Source organism: Accipiter gentilis, chromosome 29 (genome assembly GCF_929443795.1).
Source record: "Accipiter gentilis chromosome 29, bAccGen1.1, whole genome shotgun sequence".
Lineage (NCBI taxonomy): Eukaryota > Metazoa > Chordata > Aves > Accipitriformes > Accipitridae > Astur > Astur gentilis.
This window is the reverse complement of record NC_064908.1, coordinates 8,110,959-8,125,435: the sequence shown is the minus strand read 5'-3', so window position 1 is coordinate 8,125,435 and position 14,477 is coordinate 8,110,959. Positions and strand designations below refer to the sequence as shown.

General features: G+C 51.8%; 1 protein-coding gene across 3 annotated transcripts in view; it reads left to right on the top strand.

Annotated features, from left to right (window-relative positions):
- The first annotated feature begins 12,344 nt into the window (after window positions 1-12,344).
- The window catches only part of CACNA1S (calcium voltage-gated channel subunit alpha1 S), a 54,127-nt gene continuing 51,994 nt past the window's right edge, over window positions 12,345-14,477 (top strand). Inside the window, exons 1-2 of one of the 3 annotated variants that reach the window (XM_049833003.1) lie at window positions 12,345-12,568; window positions 12,842-13,031. The gene's annotated coding sequence lies outside the window, so the exon portion shown is untranslated. Of the gene's footprint in view, window positions 12,569-12,719; window positions 13,032-14,477 lie in introns of those variants that run through there. The other 2 variants (XM_049833005.1, XM_049833004.1) reach the window with 2 other exon arrangements.

Below are 14,477 nucleotides of genomic sequence, written 5' to 3'. Positions count from 1 at the left end.
CTCTTGCTGGAGCTGGGGAAAACCCTTCCCTGCAGAGGCTTGGCTCTGCACCCGAGCGTCCGGCTACGTGGCAGTTTGTCCTACCGCAGCCAAAGTTTGGGGCTCCAGCAAATGCGTGGGAGTGAGACTGCCGAGGGGCTTTGCTCTTGGCCACAGCACGAGCAGCGCCCGAGCGGGAGCCCCGGCTGCTGGCTGGGCAACAACACCCTCTGCCCTCCCCTTGGCTTGCACTGACCCTCAGACATCCCCTTTCTCCCCCCGTCCACAGCAGAAACATGTAGTACGTACACGGCGAAGACACCTGTGCTCAGCATCTGTCTCCACAGGGAGACAAGGGCACCTGCCAGCTGGCAAGCAAGGCTGAAGGCCGTCCCTGGGCAAAGAAACCAGAGAACAGTTAGGCCTGTCTCTCGAGGTCTCTTTCCTAGGATGCCCAGCCACACGTGTTGCAGCTCCCTGTGGGGAGGTGGGCACCGAGTCCTACCCACTCCCTCCCTGGGGCAAAGAGCAGCAGGGCAGCCCGCACTTCTCCTGCCACTTGTGACCTCTGGCCAGAGCTCTGGCACACTGCAGCTCTCCGAGTTCACCCCAGAGGACGTCGCGGCAAGCAGCAGTGCTGAGCTTACTTGCAACTTCTGTGGCCTTGTTGCGCCACTTGGCAAGCCCTTGAACGGCTGAGCCGGCAGCTGGCATCGAAGGCAGGCTCAGCACCTCCATCTCTAAGCAGAGGTTACTGTGGGAGGAAAAAGACAAATGCCGGTTGCCCACCGTCGCCACGCCACGGGAGCCGAGGTGGGCTCAGGAGTAGCCTGAGCGGAGGCCCTTGCCAGAGGACGGGCCGTCCCGGCAGCAGCGAGAGAGGGCAGCCCAGCTGGGCTGCTTCTAGGGGTCCCCTCCCTCTCCTTTGCCCATCCTTTGCTTTACAGGCCTGCAGCGGGAGAAGAGGAAGCAAGCTGGCAGCGGCAGTCCCCCGCCTCGGGAAGCCGACCCGGCAGCACAGCCCGATTCCCACCCCGTCCCTCCCTGCTCCCTGGGCCCTGGCACTAACCCGCCCCTTGGCAGGCACCTCTCAGTGGCCGTTCGGGGAGGGGGCACAGGCTGCTGTCCCCCACCACGGCCCCCCACTTCTTCCCTGGCCACTGCCGGTCTCCCAGCCCCTCTCCTCTCTGCACAGCTGCCCCCCTCAGCCAGGCAGCACTGTGCCTCAGCGTCCCGAGGGGGCCAGTCTCAGGTCCCAGGGGCTTGGCCCCCCCCGTGCAGCAAAATCTCCCTGTGCTGCTAGCAGGGCTGGGCTCCGACCCCTGCAGCACGAGGCTACCGCCTCCCCAAAAGCCCCTGCTGCACCCTGGCTTTTGGCCGGGAGAGCGAGCCGGGCTTTCAGCCGAGACCCATCCCTACAGAAGGGGGTCTTTGCAAGCCACGGGGCTCTTCAGAAAACCTCTGTCGGCTTCCCCATGCTTCCCCACTGACCGTGCTAGGCCACGTCCGTGCTACCACCCTAACCTGAAGCCCCGGGCAGGAGCAGCCCACTTCGTACCTACTCGTCTGGCAGCGGCTCGGCCCCGCTGCCTCTCCTGCCGGCTGCTGGTCAGCCTCGTTCCCCAAGGAGCCTTTGGAGGCCCCTTGGCGTCTTCTCTGGGGGGCCTTTCTCCTCGCCATCCCTGGGCAAAGGCAGGCTCCCCGCTCAGCTCTTCCTCCTCAGCCCTAGCAGTGCGGCCTGTCCGGGCAAAACCAGCTGCGGTGGCAGCTGCCCCCCAGCAGGAGTGCACCTGCCCAGGGCAACAGCCACACGGCAACTGTGGGAAACTTCCTCGCCCACCAGAGGGCTGTGTGGGCGGCCAGCTCTGACCTCACAGTGGCAATGGCTCTGACGTCACAATGGGGCTCCCCAGGGCTGAGCAGGGCAGGGAGACCCCGTGGTCTCCCCTGGGGCAAGACGGCTGCGGCCCTCCCGGGCAGTGGGAGCCCATGCCTGTGGGCCCCCCCGAACCCTGCCACGCTCCCCTGCCGGGCAGCTGCCTGGCCTGGCCTGGCCTGCCGGGGAGGGTTCCAGCTCTCCCGGGCATCCCCGGGTAACCAGAGAGGGCGCTGGAAAGGGGGCTTTGCTCTCGCCCCATGCTTCCGGCGGCGTTTCTCCCCTTGCAACCGTTTCGTACGCCAAGGAGAAAAACCCGGGAGCCCAGATGCGCTGTCAGGGGCCCAGCGACACGTCTTGGTTAACAAGGACCGTTTTGTTTCTCGCCCTTGCTGATTCTGGCTTGACTTCCCTCGTTTGAAATAGGAGTGGGCTCCTTCCTCGTCTCACAAGGGCCCAGGAGGGTCCCCTGCACAGGGACCACTGGGCAGCACGGCCTGTACCAGGGTCCCAGCATGGCAGCACGGCGACACAGGGCGCATGGAGCACAGCCCCGCCATGTCCCCCCTCACTGGCCGGTGGGAGTCCCACGCCGGTGCAGGCCCAAGCTGCGCTGGGGCGGTGCGGGGCTGCAGCTTACCCAGCCATGCCACCCGCTTTTGCAGGGGGGCACGAGGTGCCCGTTTCCCCATGGGCAGCCCAGGCTTGCCCGGACCCCTGGGCCGCCCCCGTGCAGTGGGCCGTCCAGGCAGCGGAGCTGCCAGTGCCATTGATGGCAGGAGGGCCCTGGCAGCAAAGGGCGCCTGGGGGCCTTGCGGCAGGCTGGGTGGCTCTCGCACTCCAGCAGTTGGGCGGTATTTGGGTGTGATCCTCTGGGTAGGAACGGGCTTCCCTTGTCCAGCTCTGGAAGGGGGTTCCTGTGGGATCGGGCAGCGATGGCAGCATCCTGCCTGGGGCTGGGCCCCTCAGGCTCCACATTGACACGGGGGGACCCCGCCTCCCACAGTGGCCTGTGGGCAACTGCCGAGGGCCACCGTGCCCCCTTCTCCTCAACAAGATGCACAACAGCTCCTCTGGGCTGACCTAGAGACCCCAGTGGCTTCCCTGGGATGACCCAGAAACCCTACTAACCTCACGGGAGAAGCACAACTGTTACCGAAAAAGCCGGTCGAAGAAACTCTCTGAGGCTCAGTTTTGGAGTCTTAGAAAGCAGGCATTCTTTATTGCAGCGCTGGATGCTCGGGGCATAGTTCCTCCTAGCGTGCATACCGTTACCTACAGCAAGCAAAGCTTATATTGTTCTAATATATACATACCCATTACATTTCCCCAAACTGCTGCACATATTCATGTTATTTCCCAGAAATTATTTACCCAGTGTCCGCCCTTCGGGGCATGCGCTATTAAATGGGTCGGTGGTCTTTGAAACCCTCTGGTGGTCATTTTCTTGGTGTCTGCTAATTGAACTCTCTTCTTAAGGCATGCGCAGTGCGGGCCATCTCAGGGGTGGTTCATCTCTTCTTCCTAGTTAGCTGGCCCTGGCAGGTTTTAATCGCAGAGCTCAGCAGAACTTAAGGCTTCTCATCTCTTTGTGCATACTGTTAACAAACCTCAAGGTTTTCTTACATCCCAAAAGGTTCAAAGTCGCTCAAGCAAGCACAAATTAAGCCCTACAAAATACAATGGAGTCTTTCAGCTCCAGCCTTCATTCAAGGCATCACAATAGCACCCTGGGACGCCCACCCACCAGCCCCACCTCTCAGGAACCCCTTGGGATCCTCCGACCACACCCAGGGAATGCTCCCGCTACCCTGATGCCCTCCCAGTACTACGTGCTGTTAGACAGCCGCCAGGAACACAGGCTGCTAACCCTCCCCATCCCTGCCATCCTTTGGACGAGCTTTCCAAGTGGACAGCGAGACTGGCTGCCCGGGATGTCCGTAATGGAGAAGGCGCCACACCCCCGAACACGATGTCCTCAATAGCAACAGCGGGAGGGAAAACCAAAGAAGTGTTGCACGATGCAGCGCCTGGGGGACCAAAGAGCCTAACCCTAGTGCTAGATGGTGGAGCCCACGACGGGAACACCTCAAGGGCTGCAGAACTGGACAGCCTGTCTGGGGAACCCCAGAGACGGTGGTCCGTCAAAAGGAGCGACAGGTCAGGGTCATCCAAATGCCACGGGGAGGTCAGAATAACACGGGGCAAAACGCTCGAAAATTCCCCGTCGACACTTACCAGTGTGACACAAAAAGACCCCCGACAGAGAGTGGCGAGATCTAGAACGGGGACGTTCAGGGGCTGAGGAATGGGCTTTCCCGACAGGCCAGTCAGACAGGCTCCCCACACCCATTTCACAGAAACGATGGGTTCACCGACAAACCAACAGCCCGGATGCCGGGAAGGTGCTAGGCCAAACTGTTCCGTCTGCTCCTCTGGCCCTGCTGTCGGGAAAGTGAGGGAGGAGAAAAAGGAGAAAAACCCGGTAGCCCTGATGCGCTGTCAGGGGCCCAGCGACACGTCTTGGTTAACAAGGACCGTTTTGTTTCTCGCCCTTGCTGATTCTGGCTTGACTTCCCTCGTTTGAAATAGGAGTGGGCTCCTTCCTTGTCTCTATTTGGAGACAGATCTCTACACCGATGTGAGTTGCCACACACCACTCTACAAACCACTTTCCAAAGTCCATCTCTGTTAAGCGGGTCAACATTTATGGGGTACATGGCCCCAGACTCCTGTGTGCAATGCCTTCCAAAGCCATCAGTTATATGCTGCCTGCTGTTCTTTCCTAGCACCACCATAGCCACTCCAATAGGGTTTTTTGAGGGCAGAATCTATAAGTTTTCCACAAATTCTTCACTTCATCCTCTTTCATTTACCATGATTAGTCACTTGTTGGGCTATGATGCTCACATTCTGACAAATCTGCTTAACTATGTTGGGAGAGCCTGCCTGACTGGTATTAGTTTTCCTTCGTCATTACAGTCCCAAATAGCACCATCCCAGGTTTCAGGATCCCAGTCTGCAGCAGTCGAGATATTTTGTCTTTGCTGATGGCTCTCAGAGTAGCCCAGGTGGCGATCCAATCTCCAAGCCGCAGGATCATAGTACCGTTCCATCTCATCCTGGTCATTTTCTCACCCAGGTGCAATATTCTCTTGTTCTTTCAGTCCTTTCTTTTTCCACCACCATGCCATACTGCTCACACAGTATTCACATTTGCTCCCAAGCACACAGGCAGTGGGGACCCACCACTCTTGGCAGTCCTGGGTCACTAGCAGATCCGCAGGGTACACTTTACAGTGGCAGAAACATAAAGAGAAAGTACTCACACAAACAAATAAAAACCCCATTTCTAAAATAAGAATCAAAGGATCTTTCCAGAAATTCACAAGCCAATTATTCCAATTATAAGGTATAATATTAATGTTTTCCTGCCTTCTCTACCATCTTCTGTCATAGGCAAAACCATCTGATGTGGGGAATTTAATTTAAGAAGGAATTTGCTGATTAGTTGGTGTTGACATATGACCTTTATTTTAGTTATTTATGTAAAAGTGAAAAAGGAATCAATAGAATCACTAACTACTACCTCTCAGCTACCTATTTACATACAAATCACAACTTTCCTCATTTCTTTGTGTGGCACACTCTCACTGCATGCGAACTAACACATGGCAATTCATTAATTCCTTCTACAGTGGCTTAAACATGTATTGATCTGACTGGGAGACTACTGTACATCGAGGAGTCAGTGATCCACGTTGCAGTTAACCTGAGCTGTGCTGTGCTGCGCTGTGCTGCACGTCCCGCGTATCTTTCGGCACAAATCCCTTCGCTGCAGGACAACCTCAGCAGCCCATTGTAACAAAGGAGTCTGTGGACAGCTCCCACACAATGCGGTTATCATGCCACCTGCATGGCCTTGCCTTTATCTAACAGTGCAGCAGGAAGTACTCATGTGAACATCTTTTAGGAATAGAGTTGTTTTCTTGTAAGTAAATTATAGAATAGCTTGAATGACCAAAAAGGAGGAGCACCCCTGCGTGAATGGGATCTCCACAGCACTGTGGGAAAATCCATCTGTGATCCTTCTGATGCTGCACTGCATCAGACATGGGGTATGCAGCAGCTGAAGTGATGAGGTTGCGTTTAGGGGTGATTCTGATTTAGAGACTTTGCCCCACTGGCTCCTTGATCAAGCACATACACCAAGGCTCTGAGCCTGGGATTACTTTTGCTGAACACAATCACCATTGCAACAATACCACATTGGAAGGGTAAAAGTAACTTGTCTAACCATAGTCTAAATGCAGTTCATGTTCCCTGGTAGTGGATGAATTACCCAGCACCTGGTAAAGTCTCCTTCAGTACAAAACGAAGAGCCAACATCTCTGAATAAAAAACCAACCATGCCTAAAACACCTAGCCACTTCAGATCAGTTATCCCTGTGGTAACTATTTTGAGACTTTCTGCTTAAAACCTGAAAAGTCAGAAGGATCATGAGGCCTCTCTTTTCGCTGTCTGTATTTGCACAGAAAATCAAGATCAAACAAGATTTTACTCTTCTGCTCCACAGTTTTCTGAACTCACCTTATCTTGCTGTTGTTACATAAGAAAAAGCTCCAATGCCTTCAATGACTTCAAAGATGTGTGCAATAGAACTTGACCAACAATGACCTCGCCTGTTCAAGAGGGTCTGCTGTTAGAAGAAACCAGACCAAACCAGCTGAAAGCAGCTAAGTTGCAACAAAAATAGTGCAAACTCAGCTAATAAATATGCATTAGGCGTGCTTGCACAGGGAGATCACTCAAAAGAGAACGGTAACAAGTGATGTCATGGCCAAAGCCAATAGGTTATGTAAATTGTAAAAGTGAATATGTGAGTAGTCTTAAAATTGTATATACAGAATCAAGAGTGTAACACAGGGTCCTTCTCAGGCTCCCAGCCAAGAGGGACCTTTATTGCTGGCAATAAAAGGGGGTTTAGCTAGCGTGTACTTCTGCTGCCTTCTTTCCAGTACCCATGCATGAACTAGAAAAAGAAAAATGAGAACAAGTCCTTTTTGCTAACAATTTCCTGACTGAGATGGATAAGTTCAACTCCTAATCAAGTTAGCTGTACTTTGGTTCAGGCTGATAAAGGAACAACAGGCCTCATGATCGAACATGAACCTGGGGGCATAACAGTTGGGAGGGGTTACAGCTGGGACAGCTGACCCATGCTGGCCAAAGGCATATTCCATACCATATGATGTCATGCTCAGCAATAAAACTGGAGGATGGAGGTTGTTGGGGGCTACCCTTGCTTGGGGACTGTCTGGTTGGTGGTGAACAATTATTTTCTTTTGCATTGCTTGTTTTTCTATTTTTTTTTTTACTTTATCTTTGGTTTTGCTTTTTATTCCTTCTTACAATTGTGTTTTAATTTTTTTTTATTATTATTAAACTGCCTTTATCTCAATCCACAAGTTTCTTTCTCACTTTTAGCCTTCAAATTCTTCCCCCTGCTGGGGGGCAGAGAGCAAGTGTTTGGGTGGTGCTTAGTTGCTGGATGGAGTTAAGCCACAACACACCTGCATTACAGTCTGACATGTAATGCCCCCATCAGCCTTCCTGTGATCCTGTCCTTGTGGTTTGTGCCCATCACATGTCCAGTATTTGGCAACACAAGCACCAGAAGCTCACCCCTCCTCCTCACCAGCTATGTGAAAAATATATGAACAGTGCTATTTTGCCAGGCTTCCTCTCGTTCTACATCTCTCATATTTCTTCATAGTGCCAGACTAGAGCCAAGCTCCACTATCTTATCTTCCCCTATAGATCCCACCAAGCCCATTCCCATGGCTGTAGTTTTCCTAAAGAGTGCACAGGTTTTATGCATTCCTTAATCATCAAGGTTTAGATGACGAGATATTTGGCTATTAATGATCCTTTGGGGGCAATTTTTATATGTTGACTGCTCTAAGTCTACATATATGACTCTGTCACGAAAAGAATGAGCGAGTTTGGTTAAGAGTCTGTAGCATTAAATTATTCAAAGTTTGTAGAATTCTCTAAGATGGAGAAGATGAGATCAATGTCCACAGAAAAGAGCATGGTCATCCACTGAAGAGACACGCTAGTGATACTGATGACTGAGAGACCAAGCACTGATCATAATGTGTAGTTGTCAGAGTGCTGTTGCCTGCATCACCAATAGAGAAACACAGGAACTCGGAGCACTTCTATTCATCTGTTCCAAGACATTCCTGTTCTGTAGTTTTTCCAAGGCCATGTCCATGGATGTAGATAGTTTGTCCTAAAAGTGGCCAATTATATTCACAACAGAATTTCCACTTCACTTCTTTCAGATGGGATTCAACAAATTCCTTCCACTCCTCCTTTCTTCTAGTGTTGACCAGAATGCTGCATAAAAAAGACTTGTTTTGTCACTTTATATAAGTGATTTGGGCAGATGGGTGTGTTCTTGGGTGTGTGTACAGCCTCAGCCAAGCAGTGTCTGCAGTTCTTGTTGCTGTTGTTTCTTCTCTCCAGAAATCCTCTAGTAGCATATACATTTGCTGTTAGCTGTTAAGCACTAGCAGCGTTTCTGTGGCAAATGAACTGGGTCATTTTCAAAGAGTTTCACTCCACACATCTGGTTTTGCAAGTGGGTCAGTCTTTCGAAGTCTTCTTTTCTTCATTTGCTAGGGTTTGAAAATGGGATTCTGGTTTTGTGTGTGTGTGTGATTGTTTCCCATTCAGTTATCAGCTTGTTCTCAGCATTACAGATAGCAGTAGTAAGGCTGGGACTTGCTTCCTTGTTATCTCTTACATAAATCGATGGTTTATTGAAAACTTTTTGGACACCAACTTCTAAGGGGCTTTTTTAATGCTGGTACTTTGTAAGTGTTTTAAGTATGTACTTATTAAGCCTGCAGATCTGTAATAAGCTTGGGAGCTGAATGACTGCTAAATGACTGTCCTTTGTGGTGTTGTAAAGTAAGCTGTTGCATGTAGAGGCTGGGAGGTGTAACCATTCTCTAACAGCCTTTCTGATGTTAATGTCCAAGCCTTGGTTGAATGTACCCTTTATGTCTGCATGGTCCACCAGATAGGAGTCTTGCAAGTGTGTAGATGCCAATATTAGAGAGCCAAGACTCAAGTTTTATAGAATCATAGAAAAATCTAGGTTGGAAAGGAACAAAGATCATCTGTTCCAACCTCTTGTTGAAAACAGGGCCTTAGATTAGGCTATCCAGGGCCCTGTGAAGCCAAGCCTTGAGATTTCCAGCAAAGTACACTCCACCACTTCTCTGAATAACACATTCCAATGTTTATTTGTTCTTACAGTGGAGAATTTTTTTCTTATATCCATTGCCTCTTGTCCTATCACCATGCATTCTTGTGAAGTACTGTCATCTTCTCTAGAGATAACCTTGTTGGTATTTGGACTGTAATTAGATTCCCCCTGCACTTTCTTCTCTCTAGGCTGAACAAACCTAATTTCTTCATCCTTTTATCATAAGTCAAGTGCTACAGTGCTCTAATTGTCTTGATGGCCCTTTGCTGGACCTTCCTTTACTATTGGTGGTTTGTTTTTTGCTTTATTGCTGCTTCTTGGCACAGAGACTTGGGCACTGACCTTACCTTGGTGAAGTCCAAGACAAAGAAGGCTTTGAGTACTTCAGCCTTTTCTGTGTGATTTGTAACTAACATCTAAGGTTAAATGTTGCTACTTTTGGTAGCTCTAAGATTACAAAGAGCAACCACTAATTAATCAATCAGTATAACTACAAGGAAAATGACTATGTTGTGATGATTGAAAAGTAGGTTGTGAAGTATTTTATTAATCTGTCCTAATATTATTAAGTCACCTAATATGAGCTGCTGAAAATCCAAATTTAAATTTTATACCTGGTCTGGAACAGAATCAACACATTCAAGGCAGTGCAGGGAGGTATGCAATATTCAAGTGTATGCCTAGCGTTTATTGTGTCCATGTTGATTGCTCATGCTTTCTGCCTACCTGTTAGTCTCTGCCTTGTTGGGGAGATTTGACACACCGATATTTTGATCTTTCAAAAGTGATCTGACTTTGAAAGTGAGAAGAGAGAAAGAGGGAAAGGCAAATCATGCACATTTGGGAGATGCAATGTTGTTAGCAGTTATCCCCAAGAAGACAGGCCGTGTGTTCTAGTAATCCTAATGACAGCTGCCTTGATGATGTTCATACACAGGTGTCCTCCAGAGAGATGATCACCACATCACATCTGTGGAAAGAAATACTTCTGTAAGTCTCCAACCATAATAGATGGCTGCTGTGAAGAAAGTAGTGGTGGTGTTCTGGCTCAGAGGTGTAAAAAGATGTTCACTTTTCTTCCCAGTAAATGGCAATCATTTCTTCTTTTGGGGGGCAGAGACATTATTTACTGCAGACAGAATCCTTATCATGCTGAATATCAATTTGTCATCTTTTATTTCTTTATTTATTGCAGATCAGCATGTTGATGAAGAAATGCCATTTGATGTACTCAACATACTTAAACAGTCTACTTAGACATTGCTGCTTGGGTGAGAACACCTTGGTCAGTGAGCAGGCTGGTAATGGACCTCAGGGTGGGTACGCAAAGAAGGGAGAATCCCTCTCATGGACAGTGAAGATTCACCTTATACAGTCAGTGGAACTGAGAGAACTATTTTCTGACCAAATGTAAGAGTCCTGGTAAGAATGAGAGAAATCAAATCCTGAGCTCCCTTACAGCCCTGATTAGATGTCTGTTGATCACAGTAGGACTTTAAACACTTCAGTACAGGTGCAGACACCCACAAATAAGTGAAATGAAGCTTACCTTCCGCATCTATGCTAATGCACGCAGCACGGGCGATAAACAGGACGAGCTAGAAGCCATCATGCAGCAGGATAGATATGACTTAGTCACCATCACGGAAACATGGTGGGATGACTCCTATGACTGGAGTGCTGCAGTGGACGGCTAAAGCTCTTCAGAAGGGATAGGCAAGGTAGAAGAGGTGGTGGGGTGGCTCTCTACGTTAGGGAATGTTTTGACTGTACAGAGCTACATGATTGTGATGACAAGGTGGAGTGCTTATGGGTGAGGATGAGAGGGAAGGCCGATAAGGCAGATATTGTGCTGGGAGTCTGTTACAGACCACACGACCAGGTTGAAGAGGCAGATGAATCGTTCTACAAGTGGCTGGCAGTAGTCTCAGAATTGTGTGCCCTTGTTCTGGTGGGGGACTTTAACTTTCCAGACATCTCCTGGAAATACAACACAGCAGTGAGTAAACAATCTAGGAGGTTCCTGGAGTGTGTGCAAGATAACTTCCTGACACAGCTGGCAGGTGAGCCAACCAGGGGAGGAGCCTTGCTAGATCTATTGTTTATGAACAGGGAAGGATTGGTGGGAGGTGTGATGGTTGGAGGCCGTCTTGGGCTTAGTGACCATGAAATGATAGAATTCTCAATTCTTGGTGAGGCAAGGAAGGTGGTCAGCAAAACCACTGCTATGGACTTCCGGAGGGCAAACTTTGGCCTCTTTGAGGCACTGGTTGAGAGAGTCCCTTGGGAGACAGTCCTGAAGGGCAAAGGGGTCCAGGAGGGACGGACATTCTTTAAGAAGGAAATCTTAATGGCTCAGGACCAGGCTATTCCCATGTGCTGCAAGTCGAACTGCCGAGGAAAATAACCAGCCTGGCTGAACAGTGAGCTTTTGCTAGGAGTCAAGAAAAAAAGGAGAGTTTATCATCTCTGGAGGAAAGGGTGGGCAACTTGGGAGGAGTACAGGGATCTTGCTAGATCATACAGAGAGAAAATTAGAAAGACAAAAGCTCAGCTAGAACTAAATCTGTCCGCTGTCATACGAGACAATAAAAAATGTTTTTACAAATATGTTAACAGTAAAAAGAATCCCAAGGAGAATATCTATCCTTTAGAGGATACAGAAGGGAACGTAGCCACCAGAGATGAGGAAAAGGCTGGGTCAGACCCTCTTGTCTGCCTGGCAGCTGCCCCTGGATCCCCAGTTGCTGGCACCGGGACACTCAGCCCCCGACGCCGCATCCCACTCCATGCTGGCAGACACCCCCTCACTCACTCACACACACACACGCACGCACACTCACACACACAAGCGCGTGCGTCCGTGAGGGTCTCGGCTGCCCTTCCGCCGCTTCGCGGACTCCCGTCGTCCCTCCGGCAGCCGCCTGGGCCCGTGGTGTCGGGGCGGCCGCTGACTCCCCCCCATCCCAAAGGCGGCCCGGAGCGCTGCTCCCCCTCCCGGGGCGGGCGAGGGGCTCTGCAGGGATGTGCCCCGCGGCGCCGCAGCAGCTCCCGGCAGGGCCCCGATGGCGGGAGCGGGGCGGGGCCGGGGCGGGAGCTGGGGCGGGGCCGTCCCCTGGGCGGGAGCGGGGCTGAGCTCAGGACGGCCGCCCCTTCGCGCTGCTGCCCGGCTGCCGGCAGTGAGGCTCGTCTGGGTTCGGCTGTGCTCGGCTGGGTTCGGCTGTGCTCGGTTCGGTTCGGCTCGGCTCCGCGGGGCTGCTGAGGGGAGAGCTCAGGCCGGGGCGCCACTGGTCCGGCCACCCCGGGGCTCCTCCGGTCGGCGGCTCCAGGCTGCCTCACTCTGCCCCGCGCACCGGCGGCACGGGAGGAGCCGCTGCCGGGACTCCAGCTCCGGCTGAAGGTTCCCGTGGGCAGGTGCGGCCTTTGGCTGGTGCGTGTGGGAGGGGAGAGACTGTGGTGGACCCGGAGCGCGACAGGCTGCCTGCTGCCGTCTGTCTGTCCAGCTCCGGCAGCTCCAAGGGACAGGCAGGGCAAGGTCCCGCGGGAACCGGTCGGCAAAGCAGGGAGGTGCCTGGGCTGGGGAAAGGGGAAGCTTTCAGGAGGCGCGTGAGCACTCGTCTGTGTGGGTCAGGAAGTGCGAGGTGTTTGTTGGCATGGTCACTGCTGGCAGTGCAGACAGCATTTCCATCTCCGCTCTTTACAGCGGCAGGAGAGGCCCCTGTGGTGTGGCAGGCCTTCGTCACTGGCCCACTGCATTTGGGGCCCTTCCTAAGGCCATGTCCTTGTGCAGTGATGGAGCAGGAGATGAACATGCAAGCCCACGAAGTGTGCGAGGAAGACGAGGATGGATGTGAAGAGGTTTCACGAGGAAGGAGTCTATCCCTGCTGGGCAGGTAGGAACTTCTCCGTCAAGCAGAGCTCTGCAGTGTGTTTTGTTAAAGCCATGTCAGGTTGGTGGTTGCCAGCACAGCCCTGTGCAAAATACAGAGCACAGCAAGGTGGCAAGCGATTGCCAGCAGCAGCACACAGGGTGTGTGAACAAAGGGGTGTAGAGGAAATCAGAGAGGCCTTGAGTCTCCTCTCCACAGGCCCCTACCTGTGCCAGGCTGCACAGCCCTAGCTTGCTCACCCTGCCCTTTTCCTCTGAGACTTTTCCACGGTGAGTCAGAGGGCAGATGTTTCTTCTCAGGCTCAACGATAGATGGGCCCCACATCCTTGCTGTCCCTGGGACAGGTTCTCCTGCACAGGCAGCAGCAGAAATATGGCTCCTGGCTTTCGCTAGGGTTTAGGGGGAATAATGAGGACTAAATGAGAAATGGGAACGTGCGCAGACCTGCCTCACATGGAGACAGGGCTGGAGCCCTCAGCAGGAATGATTTTACTCTGATTTCATACAAAATGTGGCAGAGTGGTGTAGGAGGGGGCATTTAACCCCTTTACAATTGAGGGGCCCCTCCTCCAGAGTGCATCAGAACTGGCTGGAGCAGCTGCGGGAGTTGCTCTCCCATGCTATCTCCAGCCGTGGGCAGGGAGTGATCAATTCCCTCAGCACTGTGGTCCTCGGGCCCTTGACACAGCCTGCTGCACAGCTGCAAAGTAATTTCCCTCCACAGTGGAATGACCCTGCAAAGCAAAGGAGAAGAAGCTTTGAGCAAGACAGTGTGGTACAGTGGGTAGAGCAGCTCCCTGGGATGCATGGGGTTGACTGGAGCGCAGCTGATCAGTCTCATTAGACTGTGACATCCCTGTAGGACAAGGGACACCATTTGCCATGGGACATAACTGTAAGTGATAAGATCACTGCAATTATTTTGCTGACTTAGTCCAGGAAACCCCAGGAAAAGCCCAAGAGCAACCCTTCTGGGTGCCTCATTTTCCCCTGCTGTGAAGAGGTGTTGATAACCTTCCTCTCTCCCTGCCTACCTTCCAGCTCAGGAGTTACTATAACTGTTCACACCATTCATCCAGTTGGGCTTTCCCAAGCCCAGCTAGACTTGCCAGGACACAATCCAGCCTAGGCTTTTTGGGTTCCTGCATCCCCAGCCATCCTCCATATCATGAAGACAGGACTGGGAAGGTGAGGTTGAGCAAGGGATTGTTTGAGTGACTGATGCTTGCCAAGGGTTTCCTCTTCCCCTCCAGAAAAGCAAGCCAGAGGACTTTTTGGACTTGCCATGATTCCCTGGAGCTCTGAGGTTGGGGTCAAAGTCCCTGTCAGTGAGATGGACCCAGCCCCAGAGTCCCTACAGCCCCAGGATCACAGGGTCCAGGGCTCAGCTGAGCAGTTTGCACCAAATGAAGGTGAAATGCTGCAGAGAGAGGGGACTGATCACTTTGT